Source organism: Vidua chalybeata, chromosome 8 (genome assembly GCF_026979565.1).
Source record: "Vidua chalybeata isolate OUT-0048 chromosome 8, bVidCha1 merged haplotype, whole genome shotgun sequence".
Classification (NCBI taxonomy): domain Eukaryota; kingdom Metazoa; phylum Chordata; class Aves; order Passeriformes; family Viduidae; genus Vidua; species Vidua chalybeata.
The window spans coordinates 10,559,596-10,571,907 of record NC_071537.1 but is presented as its reverse complement, the minus strand read 5'-3'; positions in this window follow the sequence as shown (position 1 = coordinate 10,571,907).

Below are 12,312 nucleotides of genomic sequence, written 5' to 3'. Positions count from 1 at the left end.
ATTCTGCAGTGAGTTCCTTGTGCAGGAGCAGACACTAAGGGAGCTCTTTTTGCAACTTGCCTGAGCTTTATGTGCCAAAATCTGGCGAATAGCAATAACAAAACAAACACAGAAAGGTACCCCAAGTCATACACGTTGTTTCTGAGGTACTGTGCATGGACAGTGTAGTAAGAACATTGTCACCAGGCTCACAAGAGCAAGCAGCTAGTCTTTTTACTACAGCAGCCAGAGGAGAAAAAGAAATACATTACTCAGTGAAGGGTGTTAATATAGCCAGAAAGCCTATAAATAGGAGAAAAGTGAAATCAGCTTGTTTTCTTGGGCAGGTTGAGCTAAGCAGGCAGGCACATTTCAGAGCACCCAGAAAGACTGGCTGGGAAGCTCAGGGGATTTCTGTTAGGGGCTGTCTAGACTGTGAGAAATTCCTGTGATTTCACAATAAAAATTTTATTTATAGAAACTCTCTTTGTTGCTCTATTTATGTGAGCTTCAAATGTAGAAATCTTTTTCTTTCTTTTGTGCTTGGTTCTTTCCACAAAATGTATTCTGAGATTAGGTTCTCAAATGCTCCGAGCACAAGTTATTCAGACAATACTTTAGTTCTGGGCTGTTGGCAGTCTTTGAAGGGAGACTTGTGCCTGTCAGAGCTTAGATTTTGGTTCAGTTGCTGGGTCTTTTTAATCACTGCAGTTTCTATGCTATCCAACAGGCACTCTTCCAGTCTAGATGAAAATGCAAATAATACAAAGCAGCTTCTCACTACAGGCTTTAAAGCAGAAGAGAAGAAAACATGTATCAAAAATTTCACTGGAATCTCAGTAGCTTGTGGTACGTAAGTATTAAATTTGACCAAATGTCTGAAGTTAATCAGAATGCTTGCTGAAATGCTGGGTAGTTATGCCCTGATGCCCCCATGACCATTGTACTGCTCCCCTCATTTTAATAACTTTTCTGACAATGAGGGCTATGCAATCCTGATCTTCAAGTGCCGAGTTATGTGGCACTATGTTATCAGAGAAAGAAAACCCTTTCTGTTAACACACAGAAAATGGACTTGTGTAGACAGAAAGCTATTTATCAGTAAAAAAAGCAGAATAAAACAGCCCCACAAACACTGCCCCTTCCCTGGGTTTTCTCCTGTGAACAATAAAAAATGGCAGGTTTTGTGTTTTATACAGGGAGTGGGGAGGGAATAAATGTTGTGCTGTTGTCAGAGTGAAAGACTGCATACTGGTGAAAAATTCTGACATTTCACCCCCCAATTAATGAAAAAAAAAAAAAAACCAACATTGTAACACTTATAAAAAAACCACTCATAACAATGAACCAAAGGGCACTTCTGTTTAGTGTGACTTGTATTAGAACACTAAAAGCAATAGTGTTTATTTAGAGCAGAGATGGCTGAGAAATTACAAGCAGAAATATGAAATGCATTTCTGCAAAGCTCAGACAAACCCTCTCTCCACCATGGCTAAGGTTTCTCTGCCCAAAGAAATTCTCCTCAGGGGTGTTGGTCATCAGTTCCTATTGACCTGGCTATAGTGTAATGGTTATTTTCATGCTCTACCTGTGTGAAATTAGCTTGTTCTCATCCACCTCAGCTCAGCTGACACTTGGGCATCTCGGCACAGCTCTGAATATAGAATGATGTCTCACTCCATCCAAAGAACTTACTGCCCCATGCTATGGGAAAAATGTTTTCTCCTTCATATTCTGTCTCCCTCTGCTGATGCTCTTAAATGAAAGACGCAAGTCCTTCTCAGAAGGACAGAAATTACTAACTAGTAGAGACAAATATTTCTCAGAAATTACTAACTAGTAGAAACAAACATATCAAAATGCTCTGCTCAGCCATGTTGTGCAACATTCTGGGCTTCATTTAACCAAAGAGAGAACATGATAATCCCTTGTTAGAAAAAATAAGTATGTGGCTAAATTACTTGCAAATGGGCTGTGAAGCATATAAAATTAGTGCAGTTGTATTGGAAAAATATTTACAAAAATTGCCTAGAGTCAGGGTCTGGTGAGTGCTGACAAAGAAAACAGTTGCTGCCTCAATAGGCCTGGAGGCCAGAAGGAGGGCGAGATGAAAGAATGCAGCTGTATTTGGCTCTCTGAAATAAATTAGGAGAAGGGGAAGCAAGGCATTATATGTATTCTTGCTCATGTGACCCTTATTTCAGTGGAAATTAAATATGCAATAGATGTTTTATGCATGAAGAGAGAAAGTGTTGAAAATGCCTTTTTGGAAATCCACAGTCTGGGTAACCTCTCGTCTAGGGAGAAGTGAGATTGAAAGCACCAAAGGGAGGGCAACTGGACTGAGTTCAGACTGGAAAAATGCTCCAATTTGCTCGATTTTCAAAGTGTACAAAAAGTCAGGAGAGAGGAACTCAGATAATACAGACCAGGCTGGTTTTTTCCCCCACCTGGTTTTCAGCTCTAAATTTCCTTCCCATCCGAGCTGCCTCTCTCCTCCTTTCTCACACTTTGCCCAGAGCTGTCAATATCTGAGCATCTTCTCTCCATGTCTTTCCTCTCTTCCTTCCCTGTCTCAGCACATGGGGAACACAGTAAACTAAAAGGAAACACCAATTCCTTCACTTACAGCACAAATCATTTGTACAAAACACCCCCTGGGCCCCAGATCACAAAAGGACAAAACATACAGATTGTACGTAGCAAAAACGAGGAAATATTTGAATGTTTGGGGCTTCCAGGTTAAGAGAGCAGTTGCTGATAAATTCACTGGTTAAAGTTCTTGTATGTTGTTGATTGTTCTGCCTAATTCTCTGTTGCCTCATGGTTGGGTTTTTAGACCTTTTTTGGAAACAAGTAGAATCTCATCACAAGCAGGGGTTAAGATGGTTCTGCAGGCAAGCCCTGGTTTCCCTCCCCTTCCTAAATTATATCAGGGGAATTCACTTCTTTTCTTGGCTGTAAACTCAGCAGGATAAAGATCAGTATTGTATTCACCACAGGTTTGAAACAAGTCTAGACTGCATGAACAAAAAGAAAGGAAAATATAAATACTAAGGCAGATGACAGTGATACGATGAGACAAGAGCTCATTCCTCTGTGAAGTTTCAGTCCAGGACAACAACTTGGACAAGGAGTGTCTGTGAGCCACCAGCACTTCAAATTTTACAGGCCAAGATAAAATAATTCCTTTGTGATGCAAATGCCTCTCAAATATAGTGCAGCTGATATATTAATGCCAGTAGGGGAAATTAATCAGACAAGTTTATTGAGACAAGAGTTTCATCCTGCATTTCCATCTTGACTGATCAGCACTGTGCCGCTTAAGCCCGTGAGTAACATCACACAGCGGATCTTAACATAAGCTTCTTAAATGTATAGTTCTCTACAATAAATATAAAAAAAAAGTCCAAAAGCACTGGAAGAGCTTTTTGTTCTCTTACATATCAATAACAAAATTTTGTTGGATTAATTCAATGGTCTGTATAGCTGCTGGGGTACAGGAAGTCTTTATCAAACCAATAAATGTTTAGTATCAGTTCTATACCTCAAATAATAGAAAACAGCAATATAGACTTTCTTTTCTTAACAGCTTTCTGACCTTCTGACTGCAATTCCCACTCTGAGTGACTGCAGTTCAGGAAAATCATGTATTCTGAAGAGCCTGGTGGCAGCAGAGAATCTCATCAATTTTAATCCCTGAAAGGTTCACAGAGTTTGAGCCTGGCAACAAAACGTTGCAGAACATGGCTGAGCAAAACAGATCTACTCCCTCCTGACACCAGTAACAGAGATCAGCACCCCTGCCCCACATGGCCTTTGCCTCTGGATTCTGGAAGAGGAGCAGGAGAACAATTTGGCTGAATGCAGAGATGCCTTGTGTAAAGGTAGGTACCAAATATGACACACCAAGTGGCAGCTCCCAGGGTGGAAGGGACAAAGGTCTGCTCTTTTTAAATGCAGGTGTAGCAATAGAAAAGCTGAACTTCTGAATCTATTCCATCTCAGGGGAGAGAAGAGTAAGAGAGGGACTGATGCTTTTTTCCCCCTTTTATCCATGTAGTTTTCCTGCAGGAACCATGATGAAATGCAAACCCAGTTCTTCCCCAGCTCCTCAGCATTCTGAGACAAAACAGGGTCCAGACCTGCCACTCTCCAACTGAAATGGAGTTGTGGGAATGAATTGCCATCGATAAAAAAACAAAGTTTTGTTCCAGTCCTGCAAACTCAGATCGTTCTTGTTCGCAAGCTTTGTCCTGGGGTCTGAGCAGACCCACTGAGGACCTGAACAAACATAAAGGAGTCTCTGCTAGAGCAGCCTCCTGAATCCTTGTTAATAGCATGACAACATTTCACTTTTGCATGTTCCTTAATCTCATTTTCCACACCCAAAAACATGTGAAATCATTTAATAAAGCACTATATTTATGTAAAAAGGCCAAATGCTCCCACAAGGAAGACAGAATAATGAGCAATACATAATTCCACACTAAAACTCTATATCTCTATAAATATATTACATACATACTTCTCCAAAGCTTGTTGGAGACATTTGACTGCACAGGGAAAACAGATTTTATTTTGCTACTCTGACCCACAGCATTTAACACAATTTAAAACAAATACAAATGTTGATGGCCTTTTCCAGCAGAAATGTGTCATGTTGGTCCAGGCATGCTGATGCTCAGCACAGCATGAACAACAGGGAGGCACCTGGGTGCATCTTCCTGCTGCCTCAGAAATTCTTGCACAGGCTAAAAGGTTGCCTTACTGTGCTAGTGCCCACTTAAAGCAAGGCTGTTTACTCGAGGCTCTTGCTGCAGAGCAGAGAAGCACCTGCACTGCTACAACAGCTCTCTGTTTACACCTCTCCCTGTTTGCACATCACTGGAGACATCAGCATTGTCCTGAGCTGGCAGTTCTTTAAAGGCCTGTGGAAGCAGCTGTAGATAGAGGTATTGATTAAGAGAGGCACCAAGTCCTCATCCATATCTTACAAATAAATAGGGAAAAAAGCATTACTAAATCTGTAGTCTAAATATAGCTGGAAAAAAACTAAGGGCAAATGGCTATGTGGAGAATTATTAAGCTGTGAGTAGCAATACAACCAAGCAGGAGGAAGCCATAGATAACTGAATGGGTAATAGCCCTTCAGCAGGCTGTAGGGAATATAGTAAAGTTGAGATATTTGCTCCTACAGTAACAGAAAATCAGATTTGATTTACTTTGTGAACCATAGGTCTGTTTTCTTTACTCAGATCACACTAGGTGGGTATAATTCAGTATTCCTGCATCCTTCCTTTGAATAGTACGGTGTGAATATAACTAGCAGAACATATTTTTGGTGGATATACATTCTTCCTACTCTTCTTTAGAGAAGGGTCTCACCTCAACTGATGAGGTTGTATACACATTACAAACATGTTCATGTCAAAGATCAGGGGCTGAAAATTTGCCCTGTGTTCTCTACCCCAGTATTCTACTGACTGAACTCTAGAAAATATATTTTAAATTATAGCCCTCCTTTTTATTTCCTACAGATATAGTCCTTCTTCCACAAGAAATCTCCTTTGGACAGGAGTTCACTGGTAGATGTAATACATCAGATGGGAAGCTTGATGTATATCAGCAGCAGACCTAAGAGGCTGAGACTGTGGAGCCATCAGGAAGGAACATAATGTGAAATTGCTTGTACATGCTGTTCTTCTGCTTGCTGGAAAAGCTCTGTTCTTGTGACACTTCAGGGGATTAAGCTGATGAGTGTGCTATGCAACCAGGAACTAATGCTGCTCAAAAGAGCCTTTCTGAAACTTTTTTCCTTTTTTTTTTTTTTCCCAGACTGGTGACCTCTCACCCAAAGTTCAAGCTCTTGTTGTCTCTTTAAATGGAATGTGAAAACACAAATAGCACATGTATCAGCTTCATCGTGGAGGGAATGGGAGAAGTGATGAGGGGGAAGCTGCTTGTTTCCAGGCTGAAATACAGCAGCTGACAAATCTCTCTTACTGCCTGCCTGTTTTTCATTATCCTTGGAGACTGGCATCCTGGCTCAGCAGAGCAGGAGCACTGGTGTGGGTCTCAAACCCAGAGCTCTTCTTCCTTGGTGGCCTTGGGTAGGTAATTTCTCCTGTGGTTCCTGTCAGGACTGCTCAGAGCCATCTTCCCCCAGTCCTCAGTTAAGCAAACACAGCTCTTGGAGAACAGTGCTCTCACTCATTTTCTTCAGATGACAAAGCTGCTGTCCTCAGATGAACATTCCCAGGATATCAGCTGATAATACAGCTTTTGATTTGGCCACCCACATAAATTTTTTCAATTGAAGGCTGGATTTTCACCACAGTCACAAGAGACAGAGCTCAGCCTTATCTGCTCTGCTGTGTAACCAGTTAGCTCAGTTGCTTTTAAAATTTGTAGTACTGAACTTTCATGGGCTTGTAAAACAAAAACTTTGTGTTCTGGAACAACTGCTTCTCATGCAGAAGAAAAGATCCCCACTCTTTCAAATGTGCTGCATAGATCATCTGGTATAGTTATGGTTCTACAGAAGAAGGACCTTTGAATTAGTTGAGGCACTTCCTAACCTGGCTCAAAAGAATGAAAATAACCATTGATTGGATATCTGAATGCTTTATTGTGGAGGGAAGAACAGGGACCTAGTCATCCTCTTTTAAAACAGTGAAAGTTAGGAATTGCTATCCTTTGGCAATTGTTCTAAGGAAGGCAGTCGACACTGCAAAGTGACAAATACATTGGCATAAAGTGAGAAATTATGTTGGTGGATAATTTTTACCACCAATAAATGTAATCTTACTCCACACAGAAAGAAAGATCAGCCCATTTGAAATGCCAATATTGCTTGAGCTAACGTGTTTACTCATTTTCAGAGCTTGAAGTCAGTGAAACAGTTAATAAAGTTGCTAGATCTGTTGCACTGGATTGAGGACAGTTGACATGTCCCTTAGAACTATTGATTCTGGGTTTTTGGCAGCAGCTGGAAGGTTTGCTGTGCCACCTTCCTGGCTAAACATTGAGGACCTCATCTGTAGAAGATGCCAGCCTGCCTGGGTACAACTTGTCCATAGATTTTAAGAGTGTGAGAGGACAGCCACACAGCAACAGCAGTAGCTTGCTTGAGCTCTGACATCTGTACTGATGACTTTCCAACTTGGATACTGTGATTCCTGCCATGCACAGGGAGAAGACACCTGTGAGCCCCAAAACTCTAAATCCTGATCTGTGCAGCTCCTGTCAGCAGGATGCACAAAACTGAATCCTGGAGCTAGAAAACACAAGTGCTGAACAAGGAATAATTTCTTCTGCCACAGGATAGCAGATTTGGGGATGGTTTGCATTGAGGCAGGCACGTGTCAGTCATCCTGGGGGAGCCTGGGGAGTCAGACTTGCTCTATAGGTAAACTGGGGCACAGTGACAGCAACCATTTGCTTCTACTGCCCTCCCTTCCCCCAAAGCAATTACCAAACTCCCAAGTCTCTGTCAGAGAGAGGAACAAGAGAGCGGGTCCCTGCGGTTCTGCCACCCCAAAGAGCTGCCCCACACAGGGGCTGTGCCCACCCCCTGCTGGATCCGACCAAATGGCACAAGTCCTTCCATTGCCAGTCTCAGAAAGACAGCTTCTGAATTTTAAGTACTGTAAGACTCAGATGGTTTTCCCATCAAATTGCCATTTTATGGGATAGTCTGAAACTTAAATACAATGAACTTTATTGCCAATCTGACATTTATCTGCAATGTATATTTACTGCCTGGAGAGTGAGGGAGAGTGGTGTGTTTTCTGCTCTGTCAAACAAGGAAAAGATACAGCAGGACTTTCCTTATTACCTCCACTAAAAAGAATCAGATTTATTTACCTTGACTTGAGCGAGTTGCTTTCACAGGATGTCTCTGTACTTTTACAAGCTGTGTGAGATCTACCTTGCTCTTAATAAGGTATAAATACCTCCTTCCTCTTTGACTGTAAGACCCTGATACAGGGGGGAAAAGCTGAAAAGAGGAGGATTTTTGTTATATTGCAAGCTTTCTACAATACCAGTCTAATGAGATAATGTGTTTATTTATTATAACAATAAACACAGCTGTAAAATGGACCATAAAAAATAATAGATGACTCACAGATTTCTATACCCAACATGTCAGCTGTAATTGGGGAATAAATTAAATGATCCATCTGCTTGCCACCTTCTACACTTTTTTCCCTAGTATCCTCAATATTTAAAAACAGTCAGCATTATTTATATTAATTACTCACTAACAACAGCAACAACAAAAACTCTGCAAGGAAATTGATTGGCCTTGTAATATAATTCCCCAGCCACATCACACTCACACATGCACTGTAGTCTTTCCCTTACACTTAAATTTAATGAGTATGATGGACTTGCTTTTCTTTATTAATAGTTTTCACTTTATCATGCCAATACTATTGAGTCTTCTCTTTATTAGTGTCTTGGAGACAGTGCTAGCAATGATACATCATATAAAAGATTGAGAGACAGTTCAATCCATTAGGCTGGGAAAGAAGACTTCATCTCCTTTCCAAGAGCAGCAGCTCCAGAACTCTGACACTATCCTAAAATTGGAATAATGTCAACTGAAAGTTCCAACAAAGGAGAATTGTTTGGGATAACAGACCTTATGTAACAAATATTTCCTTTCTCAAATGTGTATAAATTTATAGAGGCAAATGCTGGCATTTACATAAACAAGATAGGAGACAGAAACAGATACACAGCCGGATCCAGACTCGGATGCAAAGAGAACATGAATTTCTGTCATGTCCTTGCCCAATGTTAGACTCATCAGGGAAAAGTGCCATTGCTTTGGGGAACCTTAATTGATCAGTGACAAGTTAAGTAATTGCCATCAAGTCTCTTCATTCTTTAGACTGTACATTAAATCTGGAATTACTGCAATATTAGTTTAGGAGCTAATAAAAAGAGTACAATGATGTAAAAAAGCTGTTTTGGAAATTCCTTTCTATTTTTGACCTAAGAGTAAAGAAGTCATATCTGGTGCAGAAGATTAAACAGTCTTGAAACTTTGGAATTCTATGTTTTAGAAAATCTAGCCTTAAATGTTTCTGTAGTAGCTGTTGATTACAAAAGACTAAATAGCAAATAATCTTTAATAGGACAGTGGGTTTTTCCACTAGCTTAACCATAAAATGTATCCTAGGATGTCTGGACACTGAATTGGGTCCAAACTTTCTTCTATATCCAACTTTTTTTTAGGTATTTCAACCTAACAACATTGAAAACTTCATTAATACTTTAGTCCTCCTGCCATCATTGAAAACATCCAAACTATGTAAGCATTTACTGTGAGCATAATAACACAATATAATAATGTAGAAATAATTTAAACCACATAATTAAAAAAATGAATACATGAATATACTTGCAGATAAAATTTACTTCACCCACTTTTGAGACAAATTGTGCATCATTTATTTGGCATATGGTCAACTCTACCTCTCTCAACATTAGCTCTAAAGTTAAGAGTTTAAAATTGTCCACAGTTAGTAAGGATATATACTAAAATTGTACAGTTATCTACTAATATAAATGAGCTTTTTTTGAACCATGCACATTTCTGCCTCCAACTTTCAAATACCTTCACCTCACACCTTCTACAGTCAAAAAAATTAATGTTGCCTGTTGCATTGAATGGACTCTTTTAAAATGTGTTCTCCCTGTTTTCTGTAACATCTTTGTGCCTTCTGACAGACTATATCCTTCTATACAGCTGAAAGTTAAATAGTGGAAATTTAATTGAATATTTTGAAGTTGGGGCTTTTCTCCTTGGTGGGCTCTTTGGATGCTTTTTTGGCAGAAAATCTTTCAGGAAAATCTCTCAAACAAAGAAGACAGCAGAATGTTCAGCTCTCACAAAAGGGTTTGAAGTGCAACACACAGAAGGTGCATCTGCAGTGAGCAGTGCTTTAGCTGGCAGCAATAACACCTCAGTGAGGGGAATGCTGCTCACAAGCTGCTTTGCCTAAATGAAAGAAGATGGTTGGGCAGCTATATTTCAAAACCAGTCAACAGATTTTCCATCTACTTTCAATTTTCATTCTTCTCTCATTCCTCTCTCCCAGAGTACATGAAGTGCCCTACTGCAGGCACCCTGCATGAGTATGTCATTGATTCACAAGGGCAAAGCTACTTTTTCTAGTTAGAAATTAAAAAGGTTTCAGTGCCTGTGGTGGCTGGTTATAGAGGTTATTGCTAGTTAGTGCTATTATGGGATTTCACTTTCTCTACTTTCCATTTAGTCCATTTCCTATTATTATTCCAAAGGGTGCAATAATAAAACAGCACTCAGGATGAGACAGAAAATCTGAATAATAGATATTATACTATCTTCTGAAAAAAGAAAAAGGAATATGGGTCCTGGTAGCTACTTAGTGTGACATTTTTATCAAAAATAATGGAGGGGATATCTCAGTTTTTATTCTCCATCCATCATTTCACCAGCTGCAGTAAGAACCCATAATTCTTGAAGAGTTTTATTTTGGGGTTAGCAAGTTGCAAGACTCTTCTAAACAAATTCACCTCTGGTGTAATTGCACGGACAGCTACAGAATTGTCCCAAGAGGGAATCTGATGGATCCTTCATTTGTAGATATTTTTTTCTAGCTGTTTTTCTTGGAGAATTTCTCAGCTAGAAACTAGTACAGAAAAGCACTTTTTATTAATAGCACATCAGATCCTAGCAAGACAAAACATGTCACAGGTTAGAGAAAGAAAAGCCATCTCCTCCCTGCACTTTACTTGTTTTATACCAATTGGGGTCATTCAAGACTGTTTTCCAGTCTGCTGTAAGGGGGAAAACTACATTTATAAGGGGTAACCCAGTGCAATTAGTCCATTAACTGTGTTAGACAAGTAAGTTCATCTTTCTCAAGTCAAGGTGTCTTGTTTCAGAGAAGCTCTGCAAGCTTAGCACAGTTCTCTGGAAGAATCTGACAGTAATTAGCTAACACCAACCTGGCAAGATTTTTCTCATCCTCCAGTACCTGGTTTTGGCTGCAGATGTATCTTGGTTCTCATGGTTTCCAGTTTTATTCCTCACTGATATCTTTCCATAGGCTCAATAAAGATTCATATTGTAATTTGGGGTTATTTTGTTTCATTTTCACATAGGACAGGAATATTGGATGCTGACCAACAGTTTTGCTTTTGAAACACCATCACCATGATTTCCTCTAACTGTGGTCATGATGAGGCATCCATCACCTCCTTGTTTCTCACTGAAAAGAAAACTTGGGTTTTTCCACAACACTTCTACAGCATAATAAATCTCCACATTGCCACTTGTATAATCAATACTGATCAATCTTGTTATCAAAAAGTATAAAATAATGGGCATATGCAGCACTATCCTTCCACTCATGAAATGCATTTATATCTAGGGCAGGGACATTATAGCTGTTTTAATTGTTCTGAGCAAATGCAGTAACACATTAGGACAGGAAGAAGAATTTTGCAGTATATATTTAGTTGTGAAAGAACAATCTGAGAAAACACCCCCGTCGTATCCTGAATCCTGCTCATGGAGCAAAACTCAATCTACAGCATTAATTTCTGTGTGCAGATATTTTGAAGTCTTTAACATCTGCAAGAATTCAGGACTTAATATTTTGTGCATGTTCTGAATGATGTATTCTCACTCTGAGACATTGACTGAAACACGGGGAGTTTCACCAGCTGTATAAATCATCTGAGTGCCACTGGGAAAAGTCTGTTCTAATGGTGAAGCCCTGCTTCATGAGGTGTGGTAGAATGGGCTAAATGTTCTCCCTGTTTGTGGCTGGTCTCACATAGCCTCACAACGAAGAGAGTCTGGAGAAAAGTGTGCAGGAGACTGTCACATGGAAAGTGTGAAACAACTTCTCTCCATAATTAAATTGCTATCGACAAATCTTTCACACACATCCAAAAGGACAAAAAAGAGGAAGAAATGTCAGGCACTACAAGGAGTGAGGATATTTCTTCAGTGGTGAAAATGAAGAGGGTTCTTTTCTTCCAGATGTAAAAAATTAGACAAAACCACCACTGATGATTTGCAAGACTTTCTTTCTGTATTGAATGGAATCTTTATATTTTAACAACATTATTGTTGTATTGTGTTATGAGCACAGTTCAGATTCTCTAAACAGAGTCTCACTGTCTATTGTATCAGTTTTGACAGACCAGACTTTTTTTCACCAACTTCCTTTTGGTTTCAGTGGTATCATGTCTAGATATGATTTTGTTTAGAGGCTGTGAAATTCAGGATTTTCTAGATATATCACTGTTACTGATGAAAAAAGA